The following is a 12,812-nucleotide window of genomic DNA, read 5'->3' on the forward strand; positions in this document are numbered from 1 at the left end:
ACGGGATCAACAGCCTCCTCCTTCAGACCCACCCTGCCTTTTCTCTACTAGGTTTGTCCTGTGGTTAAAGCACAGGAGAAGCATGAGGGTAATTTCTAGTATCTGCTCTCCCAAAAGTTTTTTAGCAAAGCTTAAAGAAATGTCTTTGAAGTCTCAGTGCCTCAGTTTCTCCAGCACTAGGACAAATAAATCTCATTCACTCTTGCTTCTAAATGCTCCAGCTCTTTGGTGAAGAGGTCCATGGAGACTCTGGAGGACATGCTTGTGGGTGTTTCTTCTATGTTTATCTTATTTTTATTAAACATATAAATGCATCCTATCTAGCACATGTTGTCAGAATCAATAACTGTGCCTTGTTAACAGTTTTTCCATTTATGGCATATTGTCCTGACATAGCTGTAAAACCTCAATGAATATGGTTTTAATAATCCAATGGTATTTAACTTACAATCGCTGTCTTATTAAGTCTAAATTAAATCCTTACTTGAGACACTTAATTTAAAGTGTGACTGATCTTTTCCTGGCCTGGAAGGAGATACTTAAGTGACACTTCTTCCAATTTGGCCACATGGCTGAGGGGGTGGGATTTAAATAATGTATTTTGATGATACTACTCATCTGGTTAAAGCTGAATTGCATCATTTTATGAACACTCAGAGACAGGATCAAATTAAACCAAACTTCCCACCAAGTTAGCTCAGCTGAGCTTCGGAGCTTAGCACTGTATTCAAAACACACACTTATTGTAACTATCCACTCATCAGCATCTGCTTGGCTTTTCCAAAGGAAAAAATGAAGTACACCATGTTTTTCTACTCAGAGCCTCTTGTGGGGTGCCTTTTGAGTTGACAAAGACAAGGCTTACATTCTGCTGTGGGCACACTAATAAAATAAACCTAATAAAATAAACATTACATGCAATAACGATGCTACTAAATCTAAGTTCAATGTGTAGCTAAAGTGTTACCCACAGATCTATTTAGAGTGATGTGCCTGGACTTCTTTCCATCCTTTTCTAACCCAAAGTCACATAAACATTTGTTAAACTGAAAGCATCGTCAGGACTAATGAGAGCTCCATAAGCAACTTTGGCAGATGCAAAGCTGAGGAGGGTGCTCACAGATAAATGATGTGCTGTCATGTCTGCATGTCAAAGCCACCCCTGAAGAGTAGCTAGACCTTAAGGTCTGGAAGAAAATTTCTGAACAGAAGAGCTGGGCAAGACACTGGAAGCTGTCACATACTCTGCTGCTTTGCTTTGTGCTTGGGCCAACCAGTAATAGCTTGGATTAATGCAAGTTGTGTAGTTGAAGGTGCACCATAAACCATGATAACAGGACAACATCCTTTAGTACAGATGAATATAGGGTATTCAGGTTTATGTCTGGAAAGACTGTGCAGCCAAGTGACATGGGCTCTGCACTGAGTGGTGGGGTTTAGACTCTTGGCCTTTGACAGCACTGGTGGAAAGTTAGGCAGCATCCATATTATTGCAGCTTGCACCTCATATTCTAGCTGCATCCTAAGCTAGTCTCTCTGTATTTTTTGCTGAAAATAGACTCTGGAATATATTAGTTCATTTTCAGTGGAAGCTTGTTTCAGAAAAAAATATAGGAAAAAGAATCCTAGAGTTGCAGAAATCTTTTTATCTGCTAAATAAGCCTCTGTAGGTTTACCTGTTGTTGTGATGAATGATATGGCTCATCCCCCATGCTGGCTGCCACACTATGTCTGTTTGGGCTGTCACTGGAAGGATGTGGTGAATTGCTGGAGAAACACACCCTCAAGAGGTCGTCTGGACAGGCTGGTGATTTGTGCTTGCTTTCTAGCAAGCTTGGTGATGTTGCCCACTTTTAGAATAAACTTACCCTTTGCAGCACTTCAAGATCTTTCTTTATCAAAGCCACAGCTGCTGGATTTATGGGATTACACAAAAGTTTCTGCTGTCATTCAGAAAACCAATGGAAAATTGAAGTCCAAGTTATTTTAGGGGAAGGGTTCAAAGTGTGACCAAAACCAGAGGTCAGGTATGATAATGAGGATAACGTATGTGTATTCCTCCTTTAAGGACCTCAAAGTTATCTGTGAAGCATTGTCATGACTACTTTTGAGGCTTGATTCCATGATGTCAAGCGCTAAGAACTGGCAATACTGCTGCTGTATGCAAGTAAAGGGGCAGGACAAGGTCAGTTAATGGCAAGGGGCCTCACCATAAAGGGGGTAGGAGGTCTGCTTGCAAGGCAGCTGCCAGAGAATAATCAGGGCTGTCTCAGAATTAAAAGCTTTGGGGTTTTGCAATACCTTTTACTGGGTGCAATCTCACAAGGGGCTCAGGATAGAGAAATATTATTGATATATAATCCTCTGAAAACAGTTTGAAAGTGCAGTCTGTCCTGAAAGCAAGGAGAATGTGCGTTGTTTAACATCACCACCAGTAAAGTCTACACTGAGGGCAGTGTAACACTTCAAGTAAAAATATTTGTGTTTCTATTATGTCTTCCATCCAAGAACTTAACTGCTATTTGGTTCAGTTCAGTCTTGATGATTGATTTCTCCTGGATGCTGGGGTGAGAATTGTTTTAACAGTTTACAGATGGATAAACGAAACAGGGAGGTGTCCTGTGTATTGCCCAGCACTGTAAACTAAGCCACTGGCAGAACAATTGTATCCCTGTTTCATCCCAGTCAGGTCTGATGCTTCTTTTTTCCTTTAGTAAAAAATTTATCTTCCTACCTAGCATGTGTACACTTTAATAGCTGAATCACAGCAGTAGAAAATGACGAGGCTGAGGACACTGATGAAGACCTTTCACAGTGATATTTACTCTTCTTGTTCTAAATCTGGAACAAACCTTATTGCAGTAATTCCAGTTCTGTGAGATATATTAGCTTTACACAGTTGTCGTTGCTGCTATGCCTATGTATTTAACAGTTTTCTAAATAATTTACTGAAGCTCACAAGTTTTAAGAGCTTTTCCAGAATGAAAGAGAAAGGAAAGGACTGTGCTCACCCAGAGTGTTTTCTCTATACTTCTTTTGTCTATTATTAATTAGGAAGGGTTTCAAGTGATAAAACCAGCTTGTTGTAAGTCATCCACATGCTAAATTAAAGTGGGCAAACTGACATGGCAGTTAAACCCTCAAAGCCTGAAGTCAATCAATAAAATCTATGGAAAATTACTCTGGGCAAATTAACATCCTTTAATACATAAATGCAGGTATTTTTTTTTTTTCATCTCTCTGCTTAATAACTATGCACAAATTTCCTGTCAATCCCGATCTCATCCCAAGCCAGGCACCACACGCCCTCCTTTTTCCCCCAGTACATCTTCATCAGAGTCCATAACTCTCCAGAGTGGACTGACAGCTGGGGAAAAAGCAGTGGATCAAGCTAGAAGCCAGGCTGGCTGAGGACACTGTGCCCCAGCTCCTTACCATCCAATGCTCTCAGAGTGATCTGATACAGAAAAACCTAGTAAAGTTGTTGAGGTTAATTTGTCTCTGCGTGACAAAGCCAAGCTATGGAGCATCTGTAGGGGAGTGGGAATGTCATGTGGCATGGGAGGAAGCAGGAAAGGATGATGAGTATCTGGAGGCAGGAAGAATTCCTAACATATGTTTGTTGTTACCTGCAGAGTTTGTACATGATATCTGTTCATAATTGCCTGAGTCCATGGCTGAGAGCAGCACAGAGGAGCTGGAAGAGCAGGCTGGGGAGAGCCAGTCATAGTGCCCACCAGCAGCAACCCTAGTCCTGAACCAGGTCTGTGGTGTGACCTCTCTTCCCAATCTTTTTGACTATTTAAATTTGTCAATCACAACCTCATTGAATGCTCATGCAGAGAATAAAACTGGATTCAAACAGCTTAGAGAGTAAAGCTATTAGATCAGGTAGGTTACTTAATAGTTTCTGGGGATAAGGACACATACTTTTCTATGCACCCTTGCAAGCACTCAGCATTAATATCTGAGGGCCTTTCTGTGACACTGAAGAATTTATTCTCACATCATCACTGGGAGAAAGAGGATTTCATAGCTCTAATTTCAGAACAAGTAGGAATTTGAGAAACTGAGCACAGAAGCTATCTACAAAACAGAGCTATTGCTTTCCACTTAGCTCCTGTCTATGGATATCATCAAATGCTTACAAGACTAGATAGCTGAACTAGAGAGCATTCCATGAATTTTATTGCTTTCCTATGCATCAGTGTTCCTAGAACTCTAAGGATTTTGAGTCTATATAATTGCTTCAGATGATCTGGCCTAAGTCACCCCAGATAGAAATGGCAATAGGCCAACAAACTAAAGGATTTGGGGTGTTTTTAGTTTCATGGTCAAAAGCTGACAGTTTGCTGAAGGAGAAAAGAGTGCAAGGTTGTGAAATGCGGGAGTTAACGTCTCTGCCAGTAAAGCTCTGGAATGCTTTTTCTAGATGTCTCCTATCAAGAAATCATTCTAATAAAAATTTGTCCTTACGCAAATTGAAATTTTCTGCAGGAAAATTCTGACTTTGCTGCATTACCCCCTCCCCTTGGGAAAATTTAAACAGGGCTTCCTGGCTTCCTGTTGGGAAGGGTTTTGCCAATTTTATTTTCTGCCTGAAGGGAGAAAAACAAATTGATGCATGTTTTCCAACATGCAGAGCTGGGAGGAGGAGGGAAAGGCCAAGTGCCCTGGCTGTCTGCCTGCCACACAGCATGGTCACCTCTGCCCACTGGGCTGGGCAGGAGAAAGGGAGGTAGGAGTCCTGGAGGACTGGTCTCTGGAAACCTACCCAAAATTTTATTGTTGGTTTGAAATTTAACATATTAAAGAGTAACTTTTTTTTTTTTTTTTTTCCCCCATGGAGCAAAGAGTGCAAATTTGTTCTTTTTTGTTTGTTTGTTTTCTTTTTCCCTCAGAAGAGATTTGCATTTTCTGGGCTGCTTCTCTCACACGACAGCTACAAGAAAGCTGAAAGGACAATTACTTTTGATCAGGAGTCTACAATACCTTGGCAGCTGGAATTCCATCAGATAAGCAATATTTGATTAATATTGGACAGTAGGAGGAGACAATAAGGGATAGTATGGACATATTGGAAAAGCACTCACAAGAGCTAGTCATGGATTTGCAATACTCCAACACAGATTGCCAATGTTGCATTAAAATATTGCCTCAGAAGCAATTCCCTAGATCCCGCACAGGGTAAGCTGATGAACACCCCCCTCCTTCCCCATTCCACGTATCTCCTTCGATGATATTTCCACCTATTTCTGCTGTCTGTTGCCAGTGGCTTGAGCAAGGTTGGTTAAAATGAATTTAAAACAGGGATAAATGTTGTCAATTCCAGTCACGGCTTTCCAGTCTGTTCCCAGGACTGTCCCTAGGGCAGGCATCCCAGGTTGAATTCCCTCTCTATATGAGAAGATTGAGGTAAGGGGTGGCAAAGAAAAAGCAGGAAAGGGAGAAAAACATTAAGAAAGCAAATGATTTGCAGAGCAAGGAAGATACTGAAGCTTTTGCATTTCTTTTCTTACTGTAGTTTGTTCTGAATCCTGCCGCAGCCTTCCTAGAGGAGGGGGAAGGGTATCAGTGGATTTGCATCTTACGTTACTGTTGACAGTAGGAGGTCTTAATTGGGACACCAAAGAGCAGGTGTATGCTAACGTTAATCTTCTCTTTCACCTGTCACTCATGCAATGAATATGATCTTTCCCTCTCATTAGCAACCCTCTGTCAAATGCCGGGGAAGCTTTGGAAGGGTCCCTCTGAAACTTGTTGGGATTGATTTTGCTGCCTGTGCTGGGTTATTACCGCCAAACCCAGGACAACTGCTCCCAGGGAACACATACGTCCAGTGGAGGTATGGATGAGCATTGCCTAATAGCCTCAAATCATATGTGCCTTGTGGAAAAATGAACAGTAATTCATATATCGGCCTTATGATAAACACAATGAGACTGGCTCATTTTGAAAATAGCACATTGTGTGCTTGAGTGTTACAGAGATGACCTTAGGAGGAAAGTTAACTTAGCAAAGATATTCAATTTGGTATTATCTCCAAATGTTGATTCCTGGAATCATTACTCACTCCATAGTCAGGCAAAACTTCCCTGGATTTCAAAGACTCCAGCTGAAGCCAAGAGGAAATTGGCCTGGGAGAGGATGAAATAGTAACTCTAGAATTTGAACCCCCATCTCTTACAGTTCACCTATCACAGCAATGAAAGCCTAATCTTTCACTCGAGCCATGCAGAATATTAGGAAAAAACTATGAGCAGCCAAGAGCAACTAAACCTGCTTTGTTTTGCTCTTCATGCACCACGAACACTGCATGTTGTGAGGAACCTGCAGAAAGGACAAAGATCTCTGTCTCCTGACCACACATTCTTCTCAAAGAGAAGGGGGGGGGGGAGGGGGGGGAAGGAAGGAAAAAAGAAAGGAAAGTAAACTCACAGAAGAGTTTATTTAAGTTTTTTACGTTCTTCAAGTGCTGCTCTGGAACAAGTTCCACTTTGGTTCATTCAGATGTGAAATAAATAATTGTCTTTGGGGGAAAAAAATTCACATGGTTAAAAGTATTATATTCAGAGAGCAATGTTTTTTTGGCTGTGAGTGTGATTCAGGGGAACAACATCAGCTGCAGCCCATGTTCTGAGTCAGAACAGAGTCCCATGGCAATCACAGCTGCTTCAGGGCCCTGGTGCTGGTAGATTTTCTTTAGGATGATGATGGTTGGCCTCTGCTTTTACTTTTATTGTTCTCATCGGTTGTTGGGAGGTGGCTTTCTTTATCATCAGATTCCTTCCAAAAGCAGTAATACTGTGATTCAATATGATGGAAACTGAGAAACAAATGGAAGTGACACATTCATATTGTAATTCTAACTCATAATCTGTTTTGTCCTTGCTGAGATTGGGTCATGGTATGAGAATTTTCTCATTCCTGAAATTAGGGAAAAAAAATATCCAGTAGTAGTAGCTAATTGTTTAGCCCTTTCTGGGATAAAACACCTCTGGAAAAGCGTAGGGAGAAGCCTTTGCTTTGCCTCCCAGAGAGCACATCTGGGAGCAACCTGTCTTGTTCAGACAGTTTGTCAGGGATACAGAATTCTTCTGCCTACTAATATTACTCCTGGGCACCCTCCTGCAAGGAGGCAGCTGGCACACACACTGTTAAAAGCTAAGATGGTTTTGAAAGTTTCAAACATTATTTCTTTTAAGAGGAAGAGGTGTCATGTCCAAGCTACCCAGGTTAGATGCCACAAATTGCTGTTGATTTTGCCTGTGGGTCTTTTCCCTAACCTGTGCTGCAAGGGGAGACTGTACAGCCGTGTAGACATGACAGGAGCTGGCAGTCAGGATCAGGACCATGTCTGCAGACCCATCACCTACTGCTGCTTAACTAGAGAAGATTCCACAACAGCCACATACTGAACTTTATTACACTCTTGATTTGCAAGTGTATTATTTGAATCAAACTTTCCAGGCCTAATCATATGTAAAACTGAGGCTAATTATATCCCATAACGGTCCGATCTGCAATAGTGAGATGAAGTTAGGAGAAGGAAAATGAGCTTTCTTTAGCTGTGCAACTGTCTTCCCAGGACCTTGGAGCAGCTGGCAGATGTCCTCTGTGCCTGCATCTTTCATACCAGCTTGGGAAATGCCAGTGAAGTTAATAGGCATCCTCTTGCTTTCATGTTAGGTTTATCTAGGGTCTTTACTTTGTGGTCCGTGTATGGTCTTTACTGCTACAAACTTACCTTCACTGGTGGAAAACACAGGAACATTATGGTCTTTTTCACATGTTATTTCAGCAGTCAAGTGATGATATGAGAGCTACAGACCTTATAAAGGTCTGCAAAAGCACTTTGAGATCAGTAGGTAAGGGCTAAAAACTGATGGTGCAAGGTGCTTCTTAAAAGCCTATGTAAAGGAAGTAAACATTTCCCATGAAAATTTTTGAAAGGAAATTAAAATTTGAAAATTTAATTTAAAATTTTGATTTAAAATTTTTCAATTTGCTTTTTCTCCAATGGCAAACGGAAACTTCAAAATCAATTCTGAGTCAATGCATTTATTTTTAGAACTTTTTTTTTTTATTCTACGTTTTTTCATTCAGTTCTCCAGTAGAGGGAAACAAGGACCTTTACAAGACCCAATATTGGGCTGAAGACAGGGAGATAAAAATTGTAAAGACGACCCTATTCTGTAATTTTTCTATTGGGCAATGGAAGACATTTTATCATAAATTCACAGCCTCCTTATTGTCTGTCTTCCAGTGAATTTTAATAAGCATGTTCTTCAATCCCTGTATTTATCTAATGTCCTATAATCAAGTAATTACCAAAATTATAAGGGACAATGATAGAATCATAATACCTAAGTGCAGGAGGAATAACATGATTGATTTTAAGCATACTAATATTACAGATTTCATATGCCTAGCGAAGTGTGGCGAGGCAGTGTCAGACTCAGTGAGATACTTCATGTGCTTAACAGTAAGCATGTGCTTAACCATGTCCCTGAATGGGGAGTCTAAAATCTCTGTTATTCCAGTCTGTGAATGTGTTGTCTTGAAATGTACAAGCTGCAATTAAGAGCTATTGGATAATAACCATGCCATGAAAATGTCCTAAACTATTAAAGAGCTGAAGATGATAGTGTGCTTTTAATGTTTCACATAAACCATTTGGGATTTGAAGAACTTTCAGCACTCATGAGGAAGTCAGAATATATTCTTGCTTGGGTTAAAGGGAAGGAAGAGAAAAAGCCCTGAATTAAATTTTTGAGCTCGACACCCTCCATTTTTCTACATGTTGCTCAATTCTAAACAGGCAAAATAAAATCAGCTTTGTTCATGAGCATATGCTTTTGACATTTTTTCTTCTTGGAGCCTGTGAATTATTAATAAACTAATTTCTCTTTATAGTTCAATCTTTGGAGACTTAAAATGCTCACTCAAATGCACCGAACAAGAGGAATGCTTCAGCTCCAATCAGCTCCTGTCTTCTTTGGAAATGCTGGCCTTGAGGTATTTTTGAGTCTTTGAAATCAATCTTTTATTCAACTGGGGATTTCTGATGGCTTGGAGGTCTAGGCTGTTAATTCTGCCTAATGCCCTGTTTAAGTCTGGGGCATTTCAGTTGGCTGATTTTCTGTTTTTACTTTGTTAAGGGACTAAGAGCATCCCTCTCCCCCTTCACCACACCCCCTGTTTCTTTGTCACCAAGTAGAAACAAAAATGTTTGTTGGGCTCAACAAGTAAATGGGGGTGGGATGATCTAGAAAACATTCAAGATGGCACCTAAATGAGATCTTGCTGAGTTTTTCAAAGCCAATTTATTACAGCTTGATCAGGAGTGGAGGTGTCAAAGGGATCCCCGTGCTTTGTCCTGCAGCCTTTTGTCACGACTGCCTTAACTGAGGGTTTCTCATGCTGCTGGCGTCAGTAGCACTATCACAGTTAAGCCAGAGGAGAGAGGGGAATCAGGAAGAGAAGGAAGTCAGAGTGAGGTCCCAAAGCCCTGTGCACACCAGCCATTCAGGATTATGAACAGCCTGCAACAACTTGTCTGTCCAATTTTGTCTGCTGTCCTATGGATAGTTTGGACCAAGATGTGAACCTTAGGATAAGCACGCAACATCTTCCATACAGTGCTAGCATGAACCAGAAATCAGTAGATTAACAACCTTCACTAATCAACTGTGATTTCCCCTTCATCAGAGCCTGGGCTGAGAGCTGAACAAACTCATTTCATTTGTGACCCTGTATGCATGTGAAACAAAAGCTCTCAATGATAAAGCAGCACCGTTTGGTCCTTCCATTCTCATGCTTCTAAAAATACCCCAACAAATTACTGAAAAAGGTCCGCAAGAAATTTAAAAATAGGCTGAGGGAGTGGGTTACAAGTCACTGAGCTGCATGTGGTTAAAGAAAAACAACAAAAAAAAATCACAGTGCTAAATTAAGCTGTACAACACAATTTTGTTTACCAGAAATATTTAACTGGAGAAAACCACATTAAGGCAGTGGGCTCATTAACAAAAATGCCCTGTGCAGAGGTGGCTTCCCAGTTAACATGGGGGGGGGGGGGGGGGGGGTGGAAATCTGACTCCTGAAAGAAACAGAAAAAAAACAGTTAAAGAAAAACTTCTGGGTTTCTCTCACATGTCTGATGTGTTTCTCTTGCTTATCCCTCATTACTGGGGCTATTTGCATTGAAAACTGTGAGCTAGACTCTTGATCTCCTTCATGCTGGAGTATATCCGGAGTAGCTCTGCTGGGTGATGCAGAGCTCAGTGCAGCTCTGAGCTCTGGTCATGCAAACCCATAGCATGAGCAGTGGTGGTGGTAGCACAGAGGGACACAGCTGAGTTTTCTGTGCATGATTTATTTTCCATCTCTCTCTGAGGTCTCAGCAGCTCTACAAGGCCAGGAAAACATGTCCAAACCTGGGAAAGGGAAACCTTTTACTTTGCCGGTGTGAAGGAGGATTCCCATTGAGGAGCAAAAGCAATTTGGCTCCAGCCTCCCGTCAAGTCAATGGGATTCGTGCACCTCAGCCCATGAAGGTCTTTGGGAAATTCCAGCCATGAAGGTTAATTATAAGCTTTTAATTAATCAGACATTCACTATGGGCTGAAGTGGCCTGGCTGACTGAGCACCAGCCCAGGAGGTCTGTAATTAACACTGCTGGTGCCTGGGAGCTGGGGAGTGGAACAGCACTGAAGCAGCCTCAGGTCTCACGTGCAGGGTTCACTATACAGGATGGTGCTGGAGATGCTGCAGGGCCAGAGCTGAGCCTCAGGCTGCAGAGAGTGTTTGTGCCTTCGATGCTGACTGTGGTGCATTGGGCAAGTGGGCTTCACCCAGCTCCCCAGAGGTAAACAAGAGATAATATTTAGCAGGAGAACAGGTTGTAAAACAGGGGTGAAAAGAAACTAGTGGTCTATTATAACTTTTGCACTGAAATACTACAATAAATTGGCAGCTAGAATTAAAAATCCAAACTGGCTAGCTTTGAGAAGGTTTTGAAAAGAGTCTTCTTAACTTAAAATTGCCAAAAAAATTGAGGTAGCAATAAATGACATATCTGAACTTCTTTTTTTCACAAGTGTAAATGATAATTACTGAGCTACATAAAAGAATATAATCTGTAGGTGTTCTCTGGCCAGTTAAAGAACTATTGTTTGGCTGGTACTCCAGAGGTACCTGCGAAAGGGAGGGACTTGGCTCTCTGCCTGCAGAATATGGCCTGAGAGAGAACTTCTGGCCTCCCTCAAACTGATGGCAAAGTAGCAGTGACTTCAGGGGATCTGGAATTTCTCTCCAATAATGTTATTAGCAATGTTTCAATCCTCTTTAACTTAATAAAAACAAAATGGCAGGACCAGGGAGAGATGCTGATGAGGTAAGAAAAAAGCCATTTCATTTCTCCCAAAATAACAGGAACTCTGTATTTTTCCTTTGAATATATGCTGCATTTCTCAATAAAAGAGAAAATATGACATGGGAGAAAATAAATTTCAGGTGATGTACTGAAACCTTTTTAACCAGTTCATGGAAGCTGCATCCAAAAACTCCGAAAACAATATGAGGCCAGCAGGAGAAAAGGAAATAAATGTCCCCATTCCTGAAGGATGCCTGTGTCTTTAAGCAGCTGTTTCTTGTCTCTGAGGTAACAAAGTTGTCATGTGATGCATCTGTTACCATGGCAATAATCTGTAATTGTGCAGAAAATCCACCAAAGTAACGTGCAACTCCTCAGTGAATTGGACGGAGAGAAAAATCACCCCTGTACAAGCCTTGAATTGATGATGTTGTGAAACTGCATTGGCCAAGTCAGCCCAGTTTCACCTCCAATGAATCTCCTGTATGTATTTGCTCTGGTTCTGGTGTCTAGTTTTTGTTTAGTCTTTAAATATGTCCCTTGCTCATACATTCATGGCTGGTAAATGGTGTGCACCCTAGTGTGCACTTGCGCCTCCCCTGTCACATTCAGGGCACTTTTATAAAGTAAAGGATCTCGGCACTCCACTGTTTTGGCTAAAGGTTCAAGAACTGTAACTATTGAGCCATTCTTTTCAAGCACAGGTGATAAAATGGCATTAAATTTTGCACCCTGCTACAATTGCAATAGGAACGAGGTTCCTATATTTATTTTATCTCAATCTTCCAGTGGGGCAGCCTCCAACATCTGCATTGTCTCTGTGTCTTCATCAGGATGAGTCGTTCCAATGGCACCTTGGGAACAACTCCCACACACACTCATGCAGTATTTTTATTTATATATAATATATAGATTTAAATAAATCTGCTAGCAGGCCCAGTTCAATATCCTTTAAAACCGTCTGAAAATAGAAACACAAAAGGATGAGAAGATGAAATCTGCAAAACTTTCTTCCCTGCATTAGTCATAAAATAAACTGCTGGAATTTACAAAGAAAATCCTTGAACATTTTGGGTCATCTGCTCATGATATCATAGGGCTAGAAGTGCTTGCTACTATCCAAATCAAAACGCCAGAGAAATCTCATGAGAATATGCCTCGTGGGCAAATCCCAAAAGGAGAACATCTGGATTTAAGATGCCATTGCCCTGTACTTAACCCTAAGCCACTGAGAAAAATGACTATTCTCCTGCTCTCACTCTCTCTATGTTATTAGTAAATATTTATACTATACAAACACCCAAAGGGCTCAAATAAGAGTAGACTTCCATCTTGAGGCTTGTGCAGGCTTAACAGAGGGATGAATCCCCCTCTGCTCTGAGGAGCTTGTTCCTTATTTACTTTGCCTTTCAGCTATAGTGCCGTAAGTTGCCTC

Source organism: Neopsephotus bourkii, unplaced genomic scaffold (assembly GCF_033783945.1).
Source record: "Neopsephotus bourkii isolate Nb327-2 ecotype Australia unplaced genomic scaffold, CSIRO-AGI_Nbou_v1 NB_1016, whole genome shotgun sequence".
In the NCBI taxonomy this organism is placed as follows: Eukaryota; Metazoa; Chordata; class Aves; order Psittaciformes; family Psittacidae; genus Neopsephotus; species Neopsephotus bourkii.